Here is a 26,688-nt window from a genome sequence, read left to right as displayed (position 1 = left end):
CGGCTCTGGCCTCCAAATATTCATAGAGCCGAACATTCGGCCCCAAAGCCCTCCTTTTGCTTACTAGGTGGGCTACAGCATGTGGCTAATTGGGCTCCAGCCCACGGCTCACTGGACCTCCATGGGGTTCATGAGGACGGCAGAGTGCTGGTGTTAAAAGTGTCTGTGACCTGCCGGCTCCACAAGCACATTAAGAAGGGCTTGGCACTTTTTTTTACATTTTTTTGTAAACATGTATTTGTTATCAACAATAGCTCAGTCATGTGTGGGAGGCTGTCGGGGTGGGGAGGGGGCGATGGAACCCTTTTATTAGGGGTGCGTGCTCCTACTTTTGTGGTAGTCCGCCCCGTCGCCTTACAAGCAACACAAACGAATCAATAACAACAGTAAACGGGTGACATTTCTTTGGGGCCGACGCAGGTGCCCCGCTCTCTGTCACCTGGCCGCCGGGCAGGGCGCTGCTCCGCCGGCCGCCGCCCCGTGCACTGGCAGCGGCCGGGGTGGCCGCGGTGATCCGCATTAGCTGCAGCCTGTCGCCGTAATCCGAGCCCCAGATTCGCGAGGAGGAGCCACGCTCAGGCAGAGCGGAGGGAGCGCTCCTCGGGCGCAATTATCCTCTGCGGCAGGAAATCTTTCACACAATCTCCACCCCCCGCCCCTCCTTCAAGGAGAAAGTGGCGTGCACCTTTTCCAAGAACACTCCTGCGGTCTGGTCTGGGCGCGGGGCAGAGGAGGGTGGCAGCAGCGGGCGTCGGGACTGGGTCAGGAGACCGCAGAGCGCAGGCAGAGAGTTCCCGGGGAAGTTGCTGCTGGCGCTGGTGTCCCGAGTCATTAACTGGAGCACCGGCTCGGACGCACTAGGCGCTACACGACCACTGCGGAGGGTGGGGCCACCTGAGGGGGGCCCAGCCCAGGTGCATCAGCCCACCCTACAAGGACTACCCTATTGGCAAGAGGAGCAGGTTTTAGAACCCTGCTCTCGGGAGGAAGACCCGGAACGGCGGAGGCCATTGAACTGTGCCACAGAGCTTGGATTTCGATACTTTGCAAAGGGCTGGCAGAGCGAAATTCAAACAATCCCACACAGTTTACAGTCCGTCATTAAATGCGTACACAATAGCTGGGAACTTTGCACTAAGAACTGTGTGATTCCGCTTTGGAAACGTCCAGAAGAGGTTCGACATAATTGGCATTCGACATTAGGGCCCTGCCACGGAGAATTCGTCATTACAAGGGTTCAAGTGGTTTCGGGGCTCAAGGTGAGAGTTTGACGCAGGTCCCGTCCATCGGGGCTTGGAATTCGCTGTTAGGAGCTTGTGGCCGAGGTGCCAGTGTTCAGAATTCGGCGTTTATGCAACAGGGCTCGCCGCCGCTTCCAGAGTGCCGTACCTGGGACAGGTCAGGCTGGTGGCTGAAGAGGTGAACTATTCTGGGACGGTAGAGCTCCTGTACCCCAATACATCTGGAAACACCTCACGGGGAGCCATGTGCGAATCGTCAGCGTCCTGAAAGCCTCCCTGCGCCTGGAGTGGCCTGTTGGAGCAGAAGGGGCACTCGGACCCTCGACTCCAGGAACCGAGCATTTGGGACATATTGTGCATTTGGTGGTTAAATACAGAGCTCCCCAAACAGGTGACCCCCGGAGCTCCTTCGAGGCACTGCACCGGGCTTCGTGTGCGCGATTCAGTGTAAAGTCGGCTCTGCACAGCGGGGGAGTGAGGGGCAGCCCAGGGAGGTCCCTGTCGGGCTGCACCCCCGAGGGGCGCTGTCATCTTGGGGCTCCTGCTAATGCTGGCAGCATGCGGCGGCCAGAGGCCGGGCCCGGGGATCCTGGACACCCTGGGGGCCGGTGCTGAGGAGGACCAGCTGGGGTGCGACAGAGGCTCCGCGGTGAAGGGCTGACCTGCAACTCGCACCTAATGGATGGCATGGACCGGCCAATGCACCTCTGTCCGCTCCTGCCCCTAATGGCCGGGAGCCACCGCTGTTTCTCTCACTTGGACCCACGCAGAAGACGACTCTCGCACTAAAGGTAAGTGGGTGGCTTCTGGCTCCGTACCCTACTACTTTGGCGCGTCCCCGTCGTGTGCATTTACCACCGTGTATGCGTGCCTCTGCTGGACGTCTACGGCATGTTTCTGAGCGCTCTCATTTTACGGGTAGGGAAGGGGACAGACGGGGGAACGTAATTTGCCAAAGATCACACAATGCGAGCGATCGGCGAAGACCCGATTAGAACCAAGCTCTATTCGGCTCACAGTCAGCCGCTTCACGGCGCGCTCCAGTGTGTGGCGAGCCCGCATTTCATCTGCTCATCATATTGTTAAGCCGTATGTGAATATGCCAGGTTTGTACGCCATGGCAACGTTTAACACAGCTTCTAAAATGACCCCAAACTCGAAGTAATAAGGTAATGAAGGGGAACCCAGTAGTGGCTCGCTAGATGTGACCCATACAGTGCCTATGTCTTCTTGGCGGATTCACGATTGAAAGCACCCAAAACAAACGAAAACATGCCGCATTTTGCGCTTAGCCGCAATCTATTTGATTGCGCTCTTATGAGTAAAGGCCTTATTTACAAAGCGTTTGCAATGGGATTCCGCCACTGTAAAAGGCTTTTGTGAATCAGCCCCCTCGATCTGCTACTCTTTGCGCATTTAAGACCACATAATAAAAACACATCGAATGTGCGAACAGTTCCTTAAAGTGCATTTGTGAATTTCTCCATTAAAATGTCAGTCTCGCATATCTGAAATCAAACTGTATGAAGCGCTATCGGATTTTGCTTTGCATTACGAAGCTCCCTATGGCGACTTGCGACTGACAGCCTGGAGGTGAATCGGGCAGTCTTCTCCATGCCCTCCTTCCCTCCTACCGGGTAGAGGAGGGGCTTGCCCCCAGTGCGTTGCCACTCGAGCCTAGCGCTAAGACGTGACTGCGAGGCGGCTGTCGGGGCTCCATAAAATACAATGAAATAGTTTCCGTCTACGTGGTCCCCGTTTCTCCAGGAAAAAAAAGCGACTAAAGACTGGAACACGGAAAGATCAAGTGTTCTGCCCAGCATCACACAATGAGGGGATGTTCGCATTGGAGCTATGTTCTCCTGCTTCTAGAGCCAACTATATGTGTTTCTAGCAGGGTAAAATCCAGCAGAACGTACAGCAATTCACTGCACTAGTAGATGTTAAACTCCATTAATCCCACGGGGGTCTCCAGCAAGCAGAGCTAATCCCCATTTCCCAGAAAACTATAGACAACCCTCAGAAAGTCCCATCCCCAGAAAACTATAGACAACCCCTCTCAGAAAGTCCCATATGCCTAGAAAACTATAAAAAACCCGAAGAAAGTCCCATATGCCCAGAAAACTACAGACAACCCTCAGAAAGTCCCATCTCCCCAGAAAACTGTAAACAACCCTCAGAAAGTCCCATCTTCCCAGAAAACTATAGACAACCCTCAGAAAGTCCCATCTCCCCAGAAAACTATAGACAACCCCCCCAGAAAGTCCCATATGTCCAGAAAACTATAGACAACCCTCAGAAAGTCCCATCTCCTCAGAAAAATATTAAAAACCTGAAGAAAGGCCCATCTCCCCAGTCGACCATAGATAACCATCTGAAAGCCCCATCTTGTTATTGATAACCAACAAAAGACCTGTATCTCCAGAAAACTATAGATAACCCTCAGAAAGCCCCATCTGCCAAGGAAACTAAATAGGTAATCGACAGAAAGTCCCAACTTCCAGCAACTATAGCTAAACCTTAGAAAGTCCCATCTCCTCAGCAAATTATAGATAACTCTGAGAAAGTCCTATCTCCCAGCAAACCATAGACAACCCTCAAAAATCCCCATCCCCTACAAATAACCCTCAGAAAAGCCTATTTCCCCAGGAACTATATAGGCAATTCACAGAAAAAGACCTGACTCGCAGGCTAAAAAAAGAATACATTGTCCTCAGACAGTCCAATCACCCTAGCAAACTATAGATACGCCTCAAAAGTCCCATCTCCCCCCGCAAAATATACATAAGCACCAGAAAGCCCCGTCTGCCAGACAAAGTATACATAGTTAATCCACAGAAAGACCCATCCCCCAGAAAACTAGGGCAGAAAGTCCCAACTTCCAGGTAAAATAAATATATAATTCTCAGAAATTCTGATCTCCCCAGCTAGCTATAGATGACCCTCAGAAAGACCCATTTCCCCAGAAAACTAAAGATAACCCTCAGAAAGTGCCATCCCCTCAGCATACAATAGATAACCCTCAGAAAGTGCCACCCCCTCAGCATACAATAGATAACCCTCAGAAAGTGCCATCCCCTCAGCATACAATAGATAACCCTCAGCAAGTCCCATCTCCCCAGCAAACTCTGGGACAACCCCCAGAAAGACCCATCGTCCCAAGCAATGTGCATATGCTTCGTAAACAGTGCGCGTGCCTCTGCATCGTAAACCGTGCACGTGCATCTGCATCGGAAACCGTGAGCGTGCATCTGCACCGTAAACCGTGCGCGTGCATCTGCGTAAACCGTGCATGCCGTGCCACACTCAACAGCATCTGAATTGCATTGTAAACCGTGAATGCCGTGGCACACTCAACGTGCAGTTGCAGTGCATGGTAAACCGTGCATGCCTTTGCAAACTCACGTGCCTCTGCATTGCACCGTAAACCGTGCATGTCCTGGCGCACTAAACGTGCCTCTGCATTGCATCGTAAACCGGGCATGTCCTGACTCACACAATGCGCATCTGCATTGCATCGTAAACCGTGCATGCCTTTGCACACACAACGTGTCTCTCCATTTCAGAATTGACACTTCTTTAAAATGTCTGAGATGTTTATCGAACACACTAGACAGAAAGCCTCCCGCCATGGCACAGCTTGGCAGCTGAGTTGTGACTTGCATCGGCCCGCTGTGGTCACGAGGGACGGCCAAGGACACTCCAGATGAGTTAAAGACAGGACGTTGGCAGAGTGTCTGCACTTTTACTAGGGATCGGCGTTTCTTTTCGATACGACGTGGAAGCCCGAGCTGCCCTTACCCCCACGTCCCGGCCCCGGGTGATCTCCCCCATCTGCCTTCAGCGCGTGCTCTCCAGCGCCAGCGAACGGCATCGGGACGCCCTGTGCCCGCCCCGGGACGCCCTGTGCCCGCCCCGGGCTGTTGACAGTCCTTTCTCGCACTCTCGGGGTGGCTGCTGGGAGCGGGCTCGCGAATGCGGAGCTATCATCAAGCCGTGTTGCGAACACGTGTTACCCCGCAGGGCACACTTCTAATGAGCGATGTACGTTTTGGGGAATGTGTTTGTTTATGAGGCAACGTTTTGTTATATATGTTCCCGATACCGCAGTGGAAGGGGCCCCCCTTGCCATATACGGGCGGCCCTCCAGGACGACCCTTTCTTTGCACACATCACACAGGAATGAATACATGTGCTTTTCTTTCATGCTGTTGCTGGGGGGTTTTCATAACAAGAGCAGGTCCTGCAAAGCTCCGAGTCCCGGCCCCGAGTGCAAGGAGTGCTCTCATTAGAAAGGGAGAGTGCCTTTACTACTCTGCAAGACCGCATCCCTTTCTCAGTGAGCACGCCCGGAAGTCTGAGAGTAGTGCTGAGACTCTGCACAAGGGCTGCAATACATGCAGTGGTATAGTACTGACCCTGATCAGCAGGGATGATAACCCTTTAAGTAGACCAGTCATATCACTTCCCAGTCGGACTGCAATACATTGGAAAGTATAATAAGGGCACTTCACAGAAGACCTGCAATACTTTGAGTAGGATAGTAAGAACGCTTCCCACTCAGACTGCAATACTTCGAGTAGGATAGTAAGGACACTTCCCAGAAGGACTGCAATACTTTGTGTAGGATAGTAAGGACACTTCCCACTCAGACTGCAATACTTCGAGTAGGATAGTAAGGACACTGCCCAGAAGGACTGCAATACTTTGAGTAGGATAGTAAGGACGCTTCCCAGAAGGACTGCAATACTTTGTGTAGGATAGTAAGGACACTTCCCAGAAGGACTGCAATACTTTGAGTAGGATAGTAAGGACGCTTCCCAGAAGGACTGCAATACTTTCAGTAGGATACTAAGGATGCTTCCCAGAAGGACTGCAATACTTTGTGTAGGATAGTAAGGACACTTCCCACTCAGACTGCAATACTTCGAGTAGGATAGTAAGGACACTTCCCAGAAGGACTGCAATACTTGGAGTAGGATAGGACACTTCCGAGAAGGACTGCAATACTTTGTGTAGGATAGTTAGAACACTTCCCAGAAGGACTGCAATACTTGGAGTAAGTGAGAACACTTTCCAGAAGGACTGCAATACTTTGAGTAGGTTAGTAAGGACGCTTCCCAGAAGGACTGCGATACTTTGAGTAGGTTAGTAAGGACACTTCCCATTCGGACTGCAATACTTCGAGTAGGATAGTAAGGACACTTCCCAGAAGGACTGCAATACTTGGACTAAGTAAGAACACTTCCCAGTCGGACTGCAATACTTTGAGTAGGATAGTAAGGACGCTTCCCAGTCGGACTGCAATACTTTGTGTAGGATAGTAAGGACACTTCCCAGAAAGACTGCAATACTTTGAGTAGGATATCACTGGCAGTGACTTCTCAGCGTTCATGGCAGCATTACTACACATTCGCTGACAAAGGAAGGACAATTCCCAGAAGGACTGCAATACTTTCAAAGACATATTCATTTATCTTCCAATTATCACTGCAAAACATTCAGTAGGGTAGCATAGACCCTTTTCTGTATGACTGCAATACTTTCAATGTGGTAGTACTGGCACTTTGGAGCAGGACTGCGACATAGCAGTTGAAAAGTACTTGCACTTCTCAGAGAGACTGCTATACTTTGTTATGCTATGTTATGGTGCATTTGTAGCGCCTTATATATCATTGGTATGATCTCAAAGTGCTGTAGGGTGAACGCCCTTAGAGACCGTAGTTAATTTCAATGGAGAGAGTAGTGTAGCACATAGTGCTTTTGTGCACTTGGTATGTGTGCAGTCACAGTGGATTGCACAGGGTTGGCTGCATTCTAATGCTAGGTGTGGTGCAGTGGATGTGACAGATCCAGTAGGGAGGGTGCTTTCCGAGTCTGCATTCTGGCTGCCGTGCGGCCTGTTTAGAAGATTATGCGTGCAGCTAGGCCGATTTTTCATGGGGTATAGCTGGGTGCTACCAGGCTGTTGAGGTGATCTAGGAGCAACGTAGGTATGTGTGCAGTTAGGCCGAATTGATTGAGGGCTGTAGCTGCGTTCTAATGTTTGTTGATGAAAAGTGGAGAGTGAGCATGTTGGTAGGAATGAGTGTCTGGTTACCAGTTGGAGGCCCCACTGTCCGGTTGCTGTTGGAGCTCAGTTCGCCGGCCGTGTCTGTCCTGGGGGTTCGTGGTAGTGGATTTCTGAGAGAGATACTCAGGCCGGTGAGGGTATGTTGTGTTAGCTCGGTCAGATGGTCCTTTACCAGACATCTGTCGGACTCAGGGAGTCAACTTTCCATATCCCTGGTGGTAGTTTAAGGTGGGGGGTGGGTAATCTCCAGAGAGTCCAGCCAAGCATAGTTATTTCTTTGTCTCCGGTGTGGGGTTCTTGGCCCTAATTCCTTGGTATGCCGGGGTTGCCTCTATAGATCATATACCACCTGCTATGACTTAGGTTGGCAGACTGGTTGCATACAGTTTGCAGCTGCCTAGGCCAGTGTCTGCCAGTCTGCAGGTGGGTTTCTGCGCACAACAGATTCTGCTTTTCCGGGGAAAGTAATTAATTATCCGGTATCCGTGGCCCTACTGTTGCTATGTTTTGGTTTAAATGCTGATTTTAACCAAAATGTGTCCTTTGGAGGATGGTTTTGTGGCCTTAGGTGGTCCCTACGCGGATTCGTGAAAAGCCTTGTTTTCAGCACTGTACGAAGGCCATGTAGTACTGGTTGTGGCGAATATGGGGAGGCAGTGAGTTCCAAAGAGTCGGTGCCAATGTAGAGTAGGGTGACGCTCCAAACTTGGCTGAATTGGAAGCTGCGATCACCAGTAGCAGGGCCGTGCTTGACCTTAAGGTACGTGTTGGACAAACTCTTCTGTTGGAGGTATGTCGAACCAGCCTTGTGCACTGCTCGATGGGTGACGCATAGAATTTTGAATGGGGCCCTTTGTACAATAGGTAGCCAGTGGAGCGTGCAGAGACCAGGCCAGATATGGTCCCTTCGTCCTAGTGAAAGAAGGAGTTTCAGTGCTGCGTTTTGGACTCTTCGGAGTTTGTTGAGTTGGAGGCCAGTTCACCCAGGTACATGGAGTTTGAATAGTCCAGTCTGGACATGACGGTGGACATTATTGAGGCCACTCTGTTGGGGAAGGTGAGATAGGGGAAGATGCGTTTCAGGAACCTGAGGTGGCAATAACAGGATTTGGATTCATTATTGATCTGGTGGGACAGAGTTAGGCCTGAGTTAATTGTGCAGCCAAGGTTTTTGACTGTGTTTTGTAGTTAGGGGGGAGCGCCGAGGGAGGAAGGCCATGGAAGTGGTTTCGGGAGTAGAGCTGTGTTGCCACAAACCATGATCTCTGTTTTCCCTGGGTTAAGAAGGAGGTGGTTTCTTCTCATCCATATGTCTATGTCACTGAAGCAAGCTGCTAGATCGGGGCATTGATCAGAGCTTTTTTGGGGGATTCTCAGGCTAATTTGGGTGTCGTCCGCGTAATTGTAGCAGGTGAGGTTGTGTGAGCGGATGATCCCTGGCAGTAGGGACAGGTAGAGGATGAAAAGGAAAGGGGAGACGCAGGAGCCTTGGGGTACTGCAGTGTTTACAGGGCAAATGAAGGAGGGAAAAGGGGGGAGTATAGTGAGTTAATTCCTGTTGCAGAGGAACGAAGCAATCCACTTGAGAACCGAAACTCTGATTCCTAAGGAGTGGACTCGTCAAGGAGGATTGTGTGGTTAATGGTATCAAAGGCAGCTGAGAGATCAAGAAGAACCAGAGCGGCACATCCTTCAGAGTCTGCCGTGACTTTGAGGTCATCCCAGACTGAGATTAGTGTGGTGTCGATTCTGTGGTAAGGCCATAAGCTTGACTGAGTGGGGTCTAGTAGGTTATTGGATTCAGTGAAAAGGTTGAGTTGAGAGTAGGCCGAATCGAAGGGGTTTGACATGCGCTACTTTGAAGGGGTCTGGGAAAGTGCCAGAGGTGAAGGAGTTATTGAGTATGGACCTAGCCTGTTCTGCTGCACATGTGGAGGAGAAGATTTCTTTGAGGAGAGAGGTAGAGCAAGGGTCAAGGGGGATCCAGAGGGTCTGCTGCTGGACAGCAATTTGTGGAATTTCTCGCTCGAAATGGGCTCGAAATAGTTGAAGGTCGGGGCTTCTTAAGCAGGGGTGGGATCATGTGGGGTGGATGTTGGGCAGCGGGTGGGGTTGGAGAGTTTGGCATTAAGGGTGGCCGTTCTGTTCAGTGCTTTACTGTTTTAGTAATCAGAGAGGGAGTTGCACAACGCTTGCGTGGGCACAGTTGGGGCAGTGGTGCACGCAGGCTTCACGGATTGCAAAATGATCCTGTGGAGCTCTTTACTACTGCTGCAAAAGTTCAGCATTCTTTTACTGTAGTCGTTTTTTTTGGCCTTTCGGATCTCGGATTTGTAGTTACAGTGATGGTGGGTGAACAGGGATTTGCTAAGGGAGTTTTTTGATGCTCACCATTTGCACCCGAGGGAGCAGTTATAGGTTTTGACAGTCTTCAGGTAGGGCATGTGTCATTTGGGTATGGGTCCTTTGTGGGTGGGAGAGGAGCGGGATGAAGTGAGAGGGAGGATTGAGTCATTGAGCCAAGAGTCACAGTAATCAATCGGTAGAGGTCTATCAGTGGTCGGGAGTGAGCGTTGCAAGGCTTCTGCCATGTCAGGCAGTACCTTGACCATGTTCCTGCATTTGTGATCATATGGTGGCATAGGGGAGCCGCTGGGAGGCGGGGCTGGTGTATGGATAGAGAAAGGTAAGGCTGAGTGGTCTGTCCAGATGAGGGGCTTGAGGCTGGACACCAAGACCAGGTCAGTGGAAATTAAGACTGCATCAAGGGCATGGCCTACGGTGTGGGTGGGACCTGTGGTATGCTGGGAGAGGTTCATTGCTTCCAGCATGTTGGGTACATTGAACCAGATATTAAAGTCCCCCAGTAGAGTGAGTGAAGGATGGCTGACCAGAGTGGTAGCTAGTGAGTCACAGAGAGTGTTTGCAAAAAGTCTGTTGTATTCCGTTGGCCTATAGATGAGCAGGAAACTGTGTGAAATAGTGGGCAGCAGGGAGAATCTAACCAGCAGAGATGCACAGTAGTTTTGCATGGCTGGGTTTCAGTGAGCGAGACGGAGATGTGAGGTGTGTGGAGGATGGCCACTCCCCCACCTCTGGAGGGTTTGTTGTGGAGGATGAGTGCGTAGTCAGGAGGGAAAGCCTCGTGTGTGACTGGTTTGAAATTGCCACTGGACCATGTTTCAGTGATGAAGATGAGTTTGGGCTTGACAGAGGATAGTAGGTCAAAGTTGCTGTGTCTGGGTTTGGCCATGAAGCGGGCAGTGAATAAGAGGCAGGTGACTTGACATATGATATGGCATTTATAGCGTGCCTATACACAAGTGTTTCAAGGCACGACGAGGCAGGAAGGGGGAACAAGGTAAAACCGAGACAACGATCCTACTAGGCCAGGTGACATTGAGATCGCGCAAGTGCAGGGGAGAGGGGTGGGGAAAAGTGCGAGGGGAAACTGGAGGGTGCAATTCAGTACATGGATCAACAATAAAAGAAGTGCGGACAGCTGGTGGCAAGTGCAGGGGAAAGTGCAGAGAACAGGTGTCCAAAGTGCAGGTAGGGGGACTGTAGGGTTACAGATACAGGGCCTCATTACGAGTTTGGAGGTAGCCATGCCCTTACCAAGCGTCCTTAGCGGGACCCGCAAGCAGACCTCGTAATGAGGCGGTAGGGGGTTAACAGCGCCAGCAGCTCTACCGGCGCCATTAACCCCCTACCACCAGGGTCGTAATGAGGCCCACAGACCCAAGTGCAAGGGTTGCCAGGGGAGCAGTGCAGGTGTGAAAATGGTAGGGAGGGGACCTGGGCTCGAGATCAGAGGGTTGCCAGGTTATCAGTGCAGTTTTCAGCCAGGAATTCAGCAGGGCAGAGGAAGAGAGAAGGCAGAAGCAAAGAAGAAAGTCTTGAGGTGCTTCCGGAACCAGAGATGGTACTCCTCAAGTTACAGAGAGGCAGGGAGGCTCTTCCAGAGGGATGCCCCAGCCGAAGAAAAACATCTACCACCAACTTGTTGCTTGGAAAAGTGACTGACCCTGAGGGAGTTGGACGCTGAGGAGCGAAGAGCTCGAGAAGGAAGATATTTACAAAGAGAGAGAGTTGGAGGTATTGAGGCCCCAGGCCCCAGAAGGCCTTGTGGACAATGCAGAGTTGGTGGGGGGAGGAGGTTCCTAAAATGCTGGTGGCCAGGCAGATATGGCGTGTTTAGGTGGCTGGTGGGGAGGTGATGGGAGCAGTAGGAGGTGGTGTGGGCGGAGAGGCCGGAATAGTCGTAGTAGTCCAGGATAATGTTTGGGGGGGGGAGTGAGGTCGGGATAGGGTGGGAAGAGTGAGCGTGCAGTGGCCAGTTTGCATGAGATGGAGGGATATAATGAAGGCATGTACCTGTTTAAGTTGTTAAGTTCACACCAGAAAGAGCACAACCCTCTAGAGAAAAAGGCCAAGAAATTTCTTGCAAAGATAACAAGGTTTAATTGTACAGAATACAAAGGTATCAACAAAGGACCCTGCTGCTCGAGAATGTTCTGGTTAATCCTAGTACAAGCAGGAGTTTAAAAAGCTGTGTAGCATCATCATATACAGTAAAAACAGACATCACTGATTGGTGAGACCATATTCCTGGGCCTGCTCCATAGGGGATGCCAGGCTACAATTGGTTCACATTTCCGCCGTCTGTCAGTTCCCACATGGGTCAGGTGAGTTTGTCTCTCTGCCGAGTGAAGGTCAGTTCCCTCATAAGTTACAATATCAAAACTACTATGATACACTAAGCCTACTACTACATTATTGTGGAATGAACTTGGGATGCTCAGGGACTGGTGCCAGGGGAATGGAGGAAGACATACAGTCAGGCTGACCCACACATTCTGTGCTTTGTTGATAACGCGCCCTTCGCACCCAAGGCCTCCACCCCCGTTTTGATCTATAATTGATCCCTCCCTGTACCTCACACTACAAAGCATGTATTTATTTGGAGAGGTGAAACAGTCATACAGGCTTAGTTCTTTTATGGCCATTTGGTTTAGGATTGTGACTGAGGTCACTCACTATCATAGAGTGCAATGGTGGGGGGGTCAGGTCAGGGTTGTGGGACATGGCACTGGATAGGCTGGGTGGGGGGTTGGAGGTCGGCTGGCAGTTTGACTGTGATTAATGGGCACTGCTAGGAGCCTGGTGTGGTCTCACAGCCTTGCAGTGTGCATTCCTCTCAGAGATAGTGAGTAGTTTAGTTTAGTTTAGTTTAGTTTAGTTTAGTTTAGTTTAGTTTAGTTTATTTATTTATACCGCACACCGAACCATGAAGTAACTGGTCGCCATAGACTTAAAGCAAGTTCAACAAGTTACATGCATTTTCATAGTAAACAGGGACAATGACAAGAAAATAAAACAATAAGTGCGGAGGACCAGGGTTACATGATGGTCACAGGGTGATACACAATGAGGTGCAGTACAACATGAGATACAGTAGAGATGAATTAAACAGGTGTTAAGCAATTCTTGTTGGCGAGCCAGGTCTTAATATTGGCTCTGAAGGTCCAGAATGATGATTCTGTTCTGAGGTTAAGGGTTAAAGCGTTCCATTGTTTGGCAGCTAAGACCGGGAAGCTGGAACCGCCCGCTTTTTTAAAGTTGAATTTGGGAATGGAGAGGCAATGCGAGTACAAGGTTCTGGTTGGTCTAGCTGATTGGCGTTTGTTGAATTTAACAGCCAAGTACTTGGGAGCTGTGATCGATAGACACTTATGGATGATGACAAGGGATCTGAGGGTTATTCTGTCTCGTACTAGGAGCCAATGGGCGTCCTGTCTGAAGCTGGAGATGTGGGAGGAACGAGGAATTGCAACAATGAAGGAACAAGAGGCAGCTTCCATGGAAACTGGTTGTGCAAACTCTTGTCTTAAACTTCTGGGTCTAGCTGAGTCCTTCCATGGAGATAAAATTGTGCCACGCAGCCATGACAGACTATGTATCCACCATAATTAAAAAATGGTGTTCCTTTCTATGCGCACACTTGGTCTATGGAGCTATCGTTCTTGCTGTATTATATCTGTGCTGAGTTTCATAGTATGGCCCCCCCCCTTACACACTAGACGACTTCATACGGGATTTGTTTCACCTTAAAGGGGGTGGGAAAGACTCATTTCCATCCCAACAATTGGAAGGGGGGGACAGTGAGCAGTGCCGGTGAGGCAAGTGGTGCCAATGGGTACCGGTTGGCTGATGGATGGGCTGTAAGTCTGGAGAGTAGTGGAGGAGAGGTGGTAGGCGAGGAATCATGTTCAAAGAGGGACAATCAGGGAGTGGCTAACAGGGACTTCCTGACAGGTGGGCTGTGGGTGGAGGGGAAGGAAGACTGATTCCCATGAGGTGAGGCTTGGAGAGTTCAGGGTGAAGGCTTGTCATTTCCTCCGAGTTTTTTGTGTTTGGGCATGAGGGGTGTGTAAGAGAGGGTGGGTGGGCCATAGGGGAAAGGGGATGAGGCGATAGTTCTGGAGAGAGCGAGGCATGAGAAGGGAAAAGGGTGGAGGAGGGTGGTCTGAAGATGGAGGGTGGGGGGATGCTGAGGAGGGTTGTGTGTGTGGGGGTAGGCATAGCAGGTGGAAGGGAGGAGGGGTTGGAGTGAGGTGGACATGGGGGAGAGGCAGTGTTAGTGCATAGGGCCTTCTGGGGGACGCTGGGTATTAGTGGGAATGGGTGAGTGAGGCAAGGCTGGTCAGAGGTAGAGTGGAGGGAAGGTATGTGTAATGGCGGGATGACGGGGTTAGTGGAGTGACAAGGGACACCCCACATATGAGTGTTTGTGAGGATTGAAAGGAGGGGGGTCCTGGGGCTTCTGGCTGAGGTACGAAGGGATGATGGCGGGGGAAATGACCTATGGGGTGACATGCTGTCTGGAGTAGCAAATGGTGTGGTAGTGGTTGGGAGGTTGTGTTTGGTGTGCCAGAGTGCTCCTCTGGCTTGGGAGTTGGAGGTAGCACTGTCTGGGGTTTTGGCTGAGGTGGGAAGGGATGAGGGTGGGGGAGCTGACCTATGGAGTGGAATTTCTGTGGGGAGGTGTGGATGTTGTAGTGGTGGTTTGGAGGTTGTGTTTGAAGCACCAGTGTGCTCATTTGGCTTGGGAGTTGGAAATATCACAGTGTTTGGAGGAGCGGGGGTGGGGATCATTCTCAGCGTTTGACCAGTGGGGGTGTTTTGAGGGGGGAGCTTGCGCAGAATTGTGATGGGCTGGGTTGGGGATGTACGGTTAGTGGTGTGCCAGATGTCTTCTCTGGTCTGAGGGATCACAGCGGTGTGATGAGAGTGCAAATTATGTAGGGGCTAGCGTGTAGTATGTTTTTAGAGGGGATAGAGAGGAAAGAGAGGTGTGGCGGTGTCTAGTTGGAGTTCGAGAATGAAGGCGCTAGATTGGCAGTGGTGTGCCGGGTGCAGTGTTTACTTGCTTGCCAGTGGGTTTCTTTCAGTTGTTCTATGGAGAATGTGAGGGGAGTGGCTGTGTGCAGGATTGCTGTTGTAAGTGAGTGCCTAGTGGCTGGGTCAGTGTTGAGGGGGCGGAGAGGAGGTCGAGCTTCTCGTTCTGTTTTTGTCAGGATGCAATTGGTGATCATGGTCGTGTGAGGGAGCATTGCAGCAGGTGGGCAGGTGGGAGTGTTGGGGTCAGGACGGTTGCTGCAGGGAGGGAGCCACTAGGTCCAGGGTATTTTGGAGGAGCGAAGGCACCCACGTCCAGTAAGTCCAGTAATTGCTTAGATAGTTAGATTTCAGGCACTGGTTTATGCAGCGGTACCTAGACTGGAAACATGTGGAAAAAGGGACACATTTGTCAAAAATGTGGGCATAGCAGCAGAGGCAGCCACACCCGAAGCTGAGACACATAAGATTGGGGCACCCAAACTTGAGACGCCGGAAATGGGGGTAAAGCAATGGATGCAGCTACACCTAGACTTGATACGCCTAAAGAAGGGGGCACAGCAACGAGTGCAGCCACACCAAAGAGCACAGTAATAAATGCAATACCACCCAGAACTGAGACACCCGGATGCTGGGAAAACATGCAAAAATAGGGGCACGGCAGTAAATGCAACAACACCTAGGTTAGTGCTGTCCAAAAATGGCGCAAAGTAATAAATGCAACAACTAGAATTGCAATGCCTCAGATGGGGCACAGTAGTTGATGCAACAATACATAGAATTGAGATAGCTGGATAGCTCGGAAAAGTCCCAAAATGGGGACACAGCAGCAAGTACAACAACACCTAGATTAGAGATTCCTAAAATGGGGGCATGGCAACAAATGCAACAACAGCTAGAATTGAGAAAAGATGGATAGCAGGAAAAATTATAAAAATGGGGACACAGTGGCAAGTGCAACAACAACTAAATTATAGATACCTGACAGGGGGCACAGCAACAAATGCAACAACACCCTGGGTTGAGACACCTGGATAGTGAAAATAACACCCAAAATGAGGGGACAGTAGCAAATTCAGCAACACCTAGAATTCAAGACGGCTAAATGTGAGGGCACAGTGGTAAATGAAACTACACCTAGAAATTAGATGCCTACAATGGGGGCACAGTATTAAATGCAACAACACTTAGAATTGAGATACCTGTATAGCGGGAAAAGCACCTAAAATGTGGCACAGTAGTAAATGCAGCAACACTTAGAATTTGAGACGCCTAAAATGGGGGCACAGTAGTAAATGCAGCAACACCCAGAATTCGAGATGCCTAAAAATGGGGACACAATAGTAAAAATCAACAGCACCTAGAACTGAGATACCTGGATTGCAGGAAAAGCACCTAAAATGGGGGCACAGTAGTAAATGTGGCAACACCTAGAATTTGAGACGCCCAAAAATGGGAGCACAGTGGTAATGCAACAGAACCTAGAATTGAGATGCCTAAAATGGGGAAACAATATTAAATGCAACAACACTTAGAATTGAGATTCCTGGATAGCGGGAAAACACCTAAAATGGGGCACAGTAGTAAGTGCAACAACACCTAGAAATCGAGACACCAAAAAGTGGGGGCACAGTAGTAAATGCAGCAACCTCTAGAATTCGAGACACCTAAAAATAGGGGCACAGTAGTAAAATACAACAGCACCTAGAATTGAGATACCTGGATAGCAGGAAAAGCACCATAAATGGGGACACAGTCGTTAATGCGGCGACCCCTAGAATTGAGTTTCCTGCATCACAGGAAAAGCAGCTAAAATAGGTGCACAGTAGTAAATGCAGCAACATCTAGAATTTGAGATGCCTAAAAATGGGGGCACAGTAGTAAATGCAACAACACCTAGAATTTGAGATGCTGCAAAAATAGGGTCAACAGCGGTTAATATCCCTTCCCTCGCTGCCCTTAGCATGTGAGTCGATGCCAGTTGATGACCGCTGACCCCCCAGGTTAACACGGGCCAATGGGGTCAGGGGCTTCTAGTTCCGGGGCCACCCTTTGCTCCGGGGCCCTTCGCCTCAAGATGCTGCAGACGGGACGTGGGGCTGCCCTGAGGAGATGACCTAAGTATGCCTAAGGGCCAATGGGGACAGGTGGCGGGACCGGAGGTGGGAGGACAAACACAGAAGCTGGACACAGGTGCAACACGCAGCACACACAGCTCTTACACAGATCAAATTCAAGGGAGAAAAAAGCACAAATACAATTGAAATCAATTTGAATGGGCTCAGGGACCGTATGGCTCACCTCTGCTTCAGCGAGCTAAGGTCAATAGAATAGTTATATATCTTCCCAGCAGGATTGCAATACTTTAAGTTCACAGTACTGATAGTTCTAAGTACGACTGTAATACTTTTAGTGTGATAGAACTACTAGCACTTTTCAGCTGGACTGCAATCTATCATTGGGATAGTACTGACACTTTTTTAGAAAAACTGCTATACTTTCCATGGAATAGTAATAAAACTGCACTGCAGGATTGCAAAGCGTTCAGTAGAATATTACCAACACTTCTCAGCACTACAGCATTACTTTCAGTGTGATAGCACCTGCATTTTGTGGCAGGACTGCAATGTTATCAGCAGTATTGTGCCTACATTTCTCATCTAGACTACTATACTTTCAATGGGATAGTGATATAACTTCTCACCAGGACCTCAATAGTTTCAGTATGGACAATATGGTAGTGCTGGCACTTCCCAGCAAAGCTGTACTGCTTTCCATAGGATAACACCACACGTCTCAGAGGAACTAGCATTCTTGTAGAACTTTAACACTTGAACTTCCGAGTAGGGGTGGAATTACTTCTATTTTACAGCTCTGGCACTTCTCAGCAGGATGGCAATAACTTTATTAGGATAGTGCCGTAACCTCTTAGCAGGACCGCAATACTTTAATTCCCATAGGACAGTCACTTTGTAAAGAGGACTACAATTATTTTGAATGACAAAACAGGGCTACAATACTTTAACACACTTCTCAGCATGAGGACAACGGTTCACTTGAACAAGTACCAGAAATTCTCAGCACACACTTTCAGTTTAGGGCCCTTGCACTTCTTAGTAGCATTCCCTTTATTAGGAGTGGCCCATCACTGCTCAGCAGGACTGCAATACATTCAATGGAAGGGCATGACATGTCTCAGTAGAGCTGCAATACCTAAGACGAGCAAGTACCATCACTTCTCAACAGGTATCTACAATGCTTTCAATGGGAGAGTTCTTGCACTTCTCAGCATAGCAAGTACTTGCACTTTTATTTTTCCATTCCAAACATGGAGTGGCCTGCCCAGAGGCTGGTAGCTTTCAAGGCAGACTGAGGTGCCTCTGTGCAGGGCTGTCAGACTCTGCCAGGCTGGCTCCACATCCTATCCTAGCCCCACCGCCCTCACTGAGTCTTGTCAGTAAATGTCACATCGTTCAAACAGGCCAGCCTGACACTTGCAACATATCTGTGTATTTATCTATTGGAGTTTTCATAGCATCTTATTCCACAGTTGTACGGTTAGGCTACTTGTGTCCTTTGTTTGGAGCAGGTGTTATAAGTGAAGGTGCCCTTATCTCACGTTGAATGATATTTCCAGCTGTAATGGTTTATTGAGAGGCCACCCTCAGCACAGGGAGTTCCTTCCCTCCCCAAGCTAAGTGTCACACAATAAACAATTGATGTCGGTCCTTTTTATTCAGCATATCTCCAATTCATCTAATATCCCTCAGATCCCTACTCAGGAGTTACCAATGAGCCAAGGACCAGGCCAGTGTACAGGAAATGTATTTAAATTTATTTGAATTAAATGTTGCGAGACTCGCACTGAAATGCAAAACACCATTTTATCTGTGGTACAACACAATGAACTTCTTTCTACATGATTAACTCACACAAGTGAGTTGAAAACAACAAAAATCACATTGCTTTACTTTCTACAATTTCACTTTGTGAAATAATTAGCGCTGGTCAGTGAACAATTTACAAATGTAGTGCAGTGCAATTTTGATTGGCCTGCGCGCCTAAAAGGCTAGCAGTTTGGTTTTTCAGATTTGGACAAATGCATATGGCAATTATGCTTTCACCCACACTTTGGTTTAAAATAAACACAGGGTGATAATAATAAATGCAGTTTCTTTTTAGACCCCCCTTACTTTGGTGTGGGTTGGGGAAGTCTGAAAGAAAGATTAGTATGATTGAAGAATTTTGGATTGCAGACGCCCCTCCACTGAAAGGCCTGTACTGGGGAAAGTTGGGCAAAAAGATTGGACTAATTTAAGAACAAAGACACTCCTCTTCCTTAAAGAAGCCACGGTCAAAAGGACAACAAAGATTACCCAATTAAATGATGGGATATAGTTTTTCAGCGCACACTGGGAAGTGAGCTTTGTTAATTTTGAATTTTAACAAAAATCACTCCGTAGTGTTCTGCCAAAGGGAATTGATTAAATTAATATTTCTTTAGTTAAATAGGCCAAAGACCTACACAGCCTCCCCCCCCACCCTGCCTACTGTAAAGGGAAAGGATTTAAGGCCAGCAGTGCCCACACTTTTTGGCTACAAAGGGCTCAAGTCTACGTACATTGAAAACATCTGTTCAAAGTTCAGGACAGCCAGTTGCATGTCAGGACCCTCTGGAAAGACAGCACAGGGGTCTGGTCACCCCACTCCCAAGGATGGCCTCCCGTTCTCTACCATAGGACCCAGCTTTTAGGCCTTCCTAGAAATAGACAGCTCCACTCTCAGGAATCTCCTCTGATGTTTCCTTGCAGGAGCGAGGTGGTACGTTTCAGCACCTCGCCCGACGGTAAATTTCAGCAACTCTGTTCCTTCCTCATAGTGCAACCCCTTAATATAGTAGCAATGACACCACCAAATTTCCAATCCTGGGGAGTACCCTTGAAGAGTTCTCCCAAATAGGATTTGGCAGTTACCCTTCTCTCTCCTCCCAACTCCCGCCTCTCTCTATGGATTGGTTTAAGAGTCTGAAGCAGACATATGGCAGCTTCGTTTGGAATCCCCATGTGTTCTCAATTCAAATTTTGGCAAAAGTCTAGTTATGTGGCAAAACTTCACAATTTTACTGCCATAATATATACATTTTATAATTCAGCCAATCATGGGGAATTAAATGAGACGACAGCCAGGTCTTCACTGTTTTGCACGGCTGTGTGGCAATTTTCTGCTGTTTTCACAAAAAGCATAACAGTTAGGAACATGCAATTTATTCCCCTTATTCCTAATTTCATCATCCACACATTCATCAACACCCAAATTTGGAAAATTTTCAGATCAGCCAGAAACCCATTTAAGATGGCCATTACAGTTCCCCCAAGTCGTAGGTGGATGAATTTTATATCACCAAAATCGCCTGGAAATTACCTAAAGAACTGACACATACATGTAATCAGTTCAACTCATGGTTGCTGAGAAAAAAGCCTACGCCATAATAGTCCTTTTTTAAATTAATAGTAAATCTTCATGTTGGACAAATGGCAACTCCCCTGCCTGCAGGCCATTTTTTCTCACTGGGCCAGCCTGTAACCAGAGTTTTATTAGTGTATTTGTGTTTGAAGCTTGCTCTTTGAAGTTGGAGTTTCATCCTCCCTTAATTGTACCCACTGTCTTCATACCTTCTGCCTGCAAATGGCCCTTCTGGATGCACCAGCCAGGGCCATTTGTCTCTGCACAGAGCCCTTTCAAGTCTAGGGAAGATCTGTTTTGAACACCACTTAGCAGCCACACGCTATAGCTGTTGTAAAATAACTGGGGGGATGTAAACCGGGCATTCTGTGGGGAGTTCTTTGTGATATTTGTCCCAAAGCAAGCAAACAGGGTCTGCTTTCGGCCTAAGGAAATTTTCATGGAAACAAAGTAAGCTTTTCTTTTCAAATGTTTGCTGGTATTCTGCATGCAAAACATAATATATGTAATTTTTTGTCAACACACACCATGTTTTCCCCTGATATTTTTATGTTGACCAGGGAACATTTTCTCATCTCTTGCTTAAACTTCCAAACACACAAGCAAAGCCATTTTTGTGTCAGTGTTTACAAATCCTGCTTTTTTTTATGTGAAAAGGACCTTTCAGTATCCTCTTGCTTTGTGAATTAAAATGCTGCTTTTCCTTTTGTAATGACAGGTGGGCCTTTTTGCATGGCTCTTCCTTGTATTACTTGCATAAATCCCCACAGCCTGCCTTAATAAGCCCATTTTGGGTGTGAATGTTTTCTTATAAATGCTGGCTGGTCAGTTTCCCAGTGGGCCCTTCAGTTCGGTCGGTTCAGAGCCTTTGTGTACAGCCCACACAGCAAAGAACCATAGAGGTCGCATCCCTGCAGTGGGGCAGGAAGGAGGGATTTTCTTTCTGGGACTACCCTTTACATTTGGAATTAAACTTTTTCTCTGACCCAAAGCCTAAGGTCAGGCCTGTTTTCATGAATTGAAGGGTTGGCCACAGAGCTCTGACCACTGGCATGGTGTTCACTGGGCACATCTTTCAATCCTGCCTTTATTGAGCAATGTGAAATGGATGCCGAAAAAAGTCCTGCATCCCAGACATTAAGCAACATTGTAAGTGATGGATGGAAGGTTTTGAATGAATCATAAGCACAGGCAGTTGCTCTGGGCAATCCTCCCAGCCATTGTTTTTGAGCCTTTGGTGTTTTTACAGGTGGTGCTAGGTGCCGGTTGCGTGTCTAGATGCAGCAGGCTCAGGACCCACGTTTGTGTATACCCGATCCACTCAATGCGACTTTAAGGATAGCTGCACCACAAGCATGGCACCATGCCATACAGAGGCTCTGCTGCAGCAATGGGCTGCTGGTTGAGATAAACTGCAGGTGAGGGATTTTACCTTCAAAGCCTCGTACATTAGGTGGTAAACCGGAATGGTTTACCACGTGCAATCATTACAATTTCTGCATGCAGTAATTACAGTTGCTGCATGAAGTAATTACAATAACAATTGCTGCATAATTGCTGCATGCAGTCATTGCAATTGCTGCATACAATAATTAAAGTTGCTGCATGCAGTTATTACAGTTGCTGCCTAGTAATTTTGCTGTTACTGCTAGATTGTTAGTTTAACACCAACTCATAGTACTTCCAAAATACCACGTGACTTGTGCAAAGTTTTGAGAAAGGCATTTCCATTCCTGTGTGTGGGGATCAACAGACATATTTATGGCAGAATGGGGGTGTTACCCGCTGCTGCTTGATGAAAGATAATGCCCAGAGTGTCCCTTAAGACCCACTGGGCATAATGCATGAATCAGATGAGCAAGTGGGCACCTGAGATGCCCACATGTTAACCAGTGGCGTAAATTTAGGGGGGAACACGGGTGTTTGCCCCCTTCCAACTTTTGTGGCACACCATTTTGTCCCAATCATTGGCAGGAGCCCCTTTCATTTAGATGTCATGCCCCCCTCCCCAACATTTCCAGCATAGTTACTCCACTGATTACCACCTTTTGGTGGTCCTTCAGGAAAGTGTTATCTCTTTAATTTAAGGGAGGCACTAGTGCATGTCTTCCCTTACACAGCTAACATTTCTAGCTTACTGGTGTACTTCCACCATTTCAGTTGTCGAAACACAGGGAAGTAAAAGGAGGTCGATGTTGACCTCAGAATCATGCAGTATTTACTACGTGTGGTGTCCCCAAAATTCTTCATACGTTAAAAACTGGTGGACTGTAAAAACAGGCAGCATTTAAAATATGGCCAGTTTATTTTTCTCATTACCGCCTAATTTATTTCCGAGCGCCTTGGGGTTCGTTTTATGAGTTATGCAGCAACAGTAAAAACAGGTGGTATCAGAAATACCACCTTGTTTAACCATGCCGCTTTAATTATGGCTATACGAGGAATTTACCCCGTGCGGTATTCCAGGGGTACTGCACGCAGTAAGAGCCTGGTGATTCTGAGGTTGATTTCCACTGCGTTATGCGTTTATATTAACCTCTCACCGCCAGCATGTTCAGAAGCTGTTGCCTTTTTAGTGAGGCAATGCTCTGGTGTGTCGCTTCAATTGGTGCGCGGGAACCGTCTCAAATGTGGCATGAGGAGAGAATCTCAGTGCCCACATTCCTCAGTTCCTTTGATGCATAATGCACAGAACGAACTTATCTGGCTTCCTGTGCATTTTCTAGCTGCTGCCTCACGTGCATTTCCACCCCTTAATCAGGGATAGACATGTGTTTTAGCATTTTCCAAAAACATAGTGGAGTAGTTCTGATATACTGGATATTTGGCACGAATTTACCTCCCTAGCGGCAGTACACCTTAATGCTGGTGGACCCATCACTGTATGCAGTAAGGATAATTGACACAATCAGTGACCTGACTGCCAATAACGCCCAATCCCTAATGAGGGCTTTGGTGTAACTGTGTCTGAGAGGCTTTAACTTTGACTGTAGCCAGTCTCTGAGTGAGAGACATAACTCGGGGTAACTGGGGCAAGGGCTTTAAACTAGGGGTTTTACATGCCAGTATAACTGTGGGTGGCAGGGTTGACGTCTCGGCATATTCGGCCTATAAGTGAGCAAATAGTTATTAGGATACATTTGGGCAACGCAATTCAAATAAATCACAGTTATTGTGTGCCTTAATTTTCCGTGTAAACGTGGGGGAGAGACTTTTTCTACTGATGGAACTGTGGGCGTGGGGCTTTATATATGGATGTCCCTCTGGGTGAGGAGCTTTATCTATGAATGTAACTGTGGGGGAGGAGCTTTGAGCCTTGTCCGTTTTGTGTTTGAGACACTTGTTCTACTGCTGTAACTGTGAGGGAGGCACTTTATCTATTACTACAACACTGGGTGAGGAGCTTTAGCTATGAATGTAACGGTGGGTGAGGAGCTTTAGCTATGGATGTCACTGTGGGCTAGGCGCTTTATCTATGAATGTCACTGTGGGCCAGGAGCTTTAGCTATGAATGTAACTGTGGGGGAGGAGCTTTAGCTATGAATGTTACTGTGAGTGAAGCTCTTTATCTATGGATGTCACTGTGGGTGAGGCGCTTTAGCTATGGATGTCACTGTGGGTGAGGCGCTTTAGCTATGAATGTCACTGTGAGTGAGACTCTTTATCTAGGGGCGTCACTGTGGGTGAGGAGCTTTAGATATGAATGTAACTGTGGGTGAGGCGGCGCTTTATCTATTGATATCACTGTGGGGGAGGAGGTTTAGCTATGCATGTCACTGCGGGTGAGGAGCTTTATCTGTGGATGTCACTGTGGGTGAGGAGCTTTATCTATGGATGTCACTGTGGGTGAGGTGCTTTAGCTATGGTTGTCACCGTGGGTGAGGTGCTTTAGCTATGAATGTCACTGTGGGTGAGGCACTTTAGCTATGAATGCCATCGTGGGTGAGGCTCTGTATCTATGGATGTCACTGTGGGTGAGGCGCTTTAGCTATGGATGTCACTGTGTGTGAGGCACTTTAGCTATGAATGTCACTGTGGGTGAAGCGCTTTAGCCATGAATGTTACTGTGAGTGAGGCTCTTTATGGATGTCACTGTGGGTGAGGAGCTTTATCTATGAGTGTCACTGTGGGTGTGTCTCTTTATCTATGGATGTCACAGTGGGTGAGGCTCTTTATCTATAGATGTCACTGTGGGTGAGGTGCTTTAGCTATAAATGGCATCGTAGGTGAGGCTTTGTATCTATGATTGTCACTGTGGGTGAAGAGCTTTATCTATGGATGTCACTGTGGGTGAGGTGCTTTAGCTCTGAATGCCATTGTGGGTGAGGCACTGTATCTATGGATGTCACTGTGGGTGAGGCGCTTTAGCTATGGATTTCACTGTGGGTGAGGCGCTTTAGCTATGAATGTCACTGTGAGTGATTCTCTTTATCTACGGATGTCACTGTGGGTGAGGAGCTTTATCTATGAATGTCACTGTGGGTGAGGCTCTTTAGCTATGAATGTCACTGTGGGTGAGGCTCTTTATCTATGGATGTCACTGTGGGTTAGGCGCTTTATCTATGAACGTCACTGTGGGCCAGGACCTTTAGCTATGAATGTAACTGTGGGGAGTTGCTTTAGCTAAGAATGTAACTGTGGGTGAGGAGCTTTAGATATGAATGTAACTGTGGCTGAGGAGCTTTAGATGTGAATGTAACTGTGGGTGAGGAGCATTAGCTATGAATGTAACTGTGGGGGAGGAGCTTTGCTTTATCTATGGATGTCACTGTGGGTGAGGAGCTTTAGCTATTAATGTCACTGTGTGTGAGGCAGGCGCTTTATCTATTGATATCACTGTGGGGGAGGAGCTTTAACTATGCATGTCACTGCGGGTGAGGAGCTTTATCTATGGATGTCACTTTGGGTGAGGAGCTTTATCTATGGATGTCACTGTGGGTGAGGTGCTTTAGCTATGAATGTCACTGTGGGTGAGGCGCTTTAGCTATGAATGTCACTGTGAGTGAGGCTCTTTATCTACGGATGTCACTGTGGGTGAGGAGCTTTATCTATGAATGTCACTGTGGGTGAGGCTCTTTAGTTATGAATGTCACTGTGGGTGAGGCTCTTTATCTATGGATGTCACTGTGGGTTAGGGGCTTTATCTATGAACGTCACTGTGGGCCAGGAGCTTTAGCTATGAATGTAACTGTGGGGAGTTGCTTTAGCTAAGAATGTAACTGTGGGTGAGGAGCTTTAGATATGAATGTAACTGTGGGTGAGGAGCTTTAGATGTGAATGTAACTGTGGATGAGGAGCATTAGCTATGAATGTAACTGTGGGGGAGGCGCTTTGCTTTATCTATGGATGTCACTGTGGGTGAGGAGCTTTAGCTATTAATGTCACTGTGTGTGAGGCAGGCGCTTTATCTATTGATATCACTGTGGGGGAGGGGCTTTAACTATGCATGTCACTGCGGGTGAGGAGCTTTATCTATGGATGCCACTTTGGGTGAGGAGCTTTATCTATGGATGTCACTGTGGGTGAGGTGCTTTAGCTATGAATGTCACTGTGGGTGAGGCGCTTTAGCTATGGATGCCATCGTGGGTGAGGCTCTGTATCTTTGGATGTCACTGTGGGTGAGGCTCTTTATTTATGGATGTCACTGTGGGTGAGGCGCTTTAGCTATGAATGCCATCGTGGGTGAGGCTCTGTATCTATGGATGTCACTGTGGGTAAGGCGCTTTAGCTATGAATGTCACTGTGAGTGAGGCTCTTTATCTAGGGATGTCACTGTGGGTGAGGAGCTTTATCTATGAATGTCACTGTGGGTGAGGCTCTTTATCTATGGATGCCACTGTGGGTGAGGCTCTTTATCTATGAATGTCACTGTGGGTGAGGCTCTTTATCTATGGATGCCACTGTGGGTGAGGCCCTTTAGCTATGAATGTCACTGTGGTTGAGGCGCTTTATCTATGGATGTCACTGTGGGTGAGGTGCTTTAGCTATGAATGTCACTGTGGGTGAGGTGCTTTAGCTATGAATGTCATTGTGGGTGAGGCTCTGTATCTATGGATGCCACTGTGGGTGAGGCACTTTAGCTATGGATGTCACTGTGGGTGAGGTGCTTTATCTATGAATGCCACTGTCGGTGAGGCCCTTAAGCTATGAATGTCACTGTGAGTGAGGCTCTTTATCTATGGATGTCACTGTGGGTGAGGAGCTTTGTCTATGAATGTCACTGTGGGGGAGGCTCTTTATCTATGGATGTCACTGTGGGTGAGGCGCTTTAGCTATTAATGTCACTGTGGGTGAGGAGCTTTATCTATGGATGTCACTGTGGGTGAGGCGCTTTAGCTATGAATGCCATTGTGGATGAGGCTCTGTATCTATGGATGTCACTGTGGGTGAGGAGCTTTAGCTGTGGATGTCACTGTGGGTGAGGCGTTTTAGCTATGAATGTCACTGTGGGTGACGCGCTTTAGCTATGAATGTTACTGTGAGTGAGGCTCTTTATCTATGGATGTCACT

General features: G+C 48.2%; 1 protein-coding gene across 3 annotated transcripts in view; it reads left to right on the top strand.

Annotated features, from left to right (window-relative positions):
* Positions 1-557: 557 nt before the first annotated feature.
* Positions 558-26,688, top strand: part of NRTN (neurturin) — a 481,761-nt gene continuing 455,630 nt past the window's right edge. For all 3 annotated transcript variants that reach the window (XM_069649591.1, XM_069649593.1, XM_069649592.1), the window contains exon 1: positions 558-2,032. The gene's annotated coding sequence lies outside the window, so the exon portion shown is untranslated. The remainder of the gene's footprint in view (positions 2,033-26,688) is intronic.

Source organism: Ambystoma mexicanum, chromosome 1p, assembly GCF_040938575.1.
Source record: "Ambystoma mexicanum isolate Mex_15411 chromosome 1p, UKY_AmexF1_1, whole genome shotgun sequence".
Lineage (NCBI taxonomy): Eukaryota > Metazoa > Chordata > Amphibia > Caudata > Ambystomatidae > Ambystoma > Ambystoma mexicanum.
The sequence above is the reverse complement of the archived record's forward strand: the minus strand, read 5'-3'. Positions and strand labels throughout refer to the sequence as shown.